Here is a 1,918-nt window from a genome sequence, read left to right on the forward strand (position 1 = left end):
TCGGGAGCCCACTGGAGAGAGCCTTTCCCCACCCCACCCCCCCCAAAAAAAAAAAAACGTCGACCGCTTGAGAGCAGTTTTCGTGCTCTTCTCCTCCTCCAGCAGTGCCTGCAGGACGCCGTGCCCCAGGCTCGCGTGGCTGCTCCCCGCACGCCGTGCTGCTCGGCTGCCGTGTCCCCCCCTGTCCCTCCTGCACACCAGGGGACCCAGCCCTGCCCGGCAGCCGGAACCGGAGGCACCTGAATTGCTGCTCTTTCAACACCGAGGTGTTTTGACGGGCGAGGAACGAAAACCTGAGCAGAAGTTGTGGCGGAATCCCCCCATGTCCCACCACACGGGGTGAAGCTGCCCGGTTTCCCAGCCCCACGGGTGCACCCGCGTGCCAGGACTCCAGGGCTTCACAAGAAAACCCTCGCCATCGCCCTGAGCCCGATCCCCGGCTGTCCCCCCTCCAGGAGCAGCCAGCCTGCTGCCTCTTGCTTCGCGTTTCCGTGTGGCAGCGCTGCCCAAAGCTCTCGTTCTTCCACCCAAGAGCCACCTGCAGCGGCTGTTGTGAAAACAGGGAAGACAGAGGCAGAGAGGAAAGACTGTGAAAACACACACAGAGACATCACATCTAACCACGGTTTCTTTTATTACCATCAATCTTTTTTTTAATTTATTTTTTATTTTTTTCCTTAAAAATCAAGCCTGTTAATGTCCCAGTGGGAAGGGACCGTGCTGACATTTTCACGTGTCCGTGGCTTGGCAGCAGTGTGCCGTGCACAGGGCAGCGGTGCAGTGGGAGGTGAGTGTCCTGTACTCAGCGGCCACAAGCAGAAGCCCCAGCAGGGCTAAGAGTGGGGCACGCAAATTTGATATTTCCCCTTACAACTTTCTCAACTCCGTTCTGCCCAGGGGACTTCTCGGCCAGACGCAGTTTCTGCCCAGTAATGCTCTTCCACACACCCCTTGAGTCCACACAGACATTTAGCGCCCTTTGCTAACTAGTTGTGCTGCCCAACCATCATGTCCTCTGATCCGGTTTTAAAGCCTGCCTCCCAGCAGACTTGTCCTTGTTTGTCCTTCCCTGAGCCTTTTCCTGTTCCAGTCTCCTTCATTTTGTTCTCTCCACCTTTCCTCAAAGCTTTTCTTTTTTGTTCCTTGCTAAGCTGACATTTTCAGTGTCAGGATGCCGCTCCTAAGTGTAAGGCCCAGCTCAGAGCAGTTTCTGTTTATTTCCCTGCTGGCATCACTTTTACAGTCACATACACTCAGTGGCACCTGCTATTTTATTGCTCAGTCCCGTAAGACACCTTTGAACCCTTCACAGCCTCCTGCCATGCTCCCCAGGACAAGTAACTCTTAGCATCACCAAACACAGCCACCTCACCACTCACAACCCGGTTAGGACATTGGTGATGAATGGCAGAGTTTCCAGCACCAGTCGGGCAGAATTTCACCTGCAGACACTGTGGAACAGTTCCCCTATTCCCACACGTGGACAGAGGAGCACAGGGTGGCAGTCCCCCAAAGACAGCCCTGGTCACCCCATCAGCATCCTGGCCCACCTACCGCCTCCACTGCTGGGCTGCTCACAGCCTCTGCAGAGATTTTCCTACTCTCTTGATGTTACAGGCAGAGCTGTTAAGGGTAGGAAGCCAGACCCAGATTTCTTATTTTTATTTTTATTTTAAAAGCCAGTTGCAAATTCCAGGGATAAATTCTTGAAATGAAACATGATCACTTCTTGCCAAGGGGCAAAGCAGAAGTAGCTAATGGTATCAGAAACCTCCCAGGTCAGCAGAGCTGATGTCAGTTTGATGGGAAGTACGTTAATCCATCTGTTCATGACCTTGCTAGACCATATACAGAGACCTGATAATTTACCCACACCACACTCTTTTTAAGAATGCAAAGATCCAGCTCAGCCCTGGAA

The sequence above is a fragment of the Anser anser genome (genome assembly GCF_964211835.1).
Source record: "Anser anser genome assembly, chromosome: 6".
NCBI lineage: Eukaryota > Metazoa > Chordata > Aves > Anseriformes > Anatidae > Anser > Anser anser.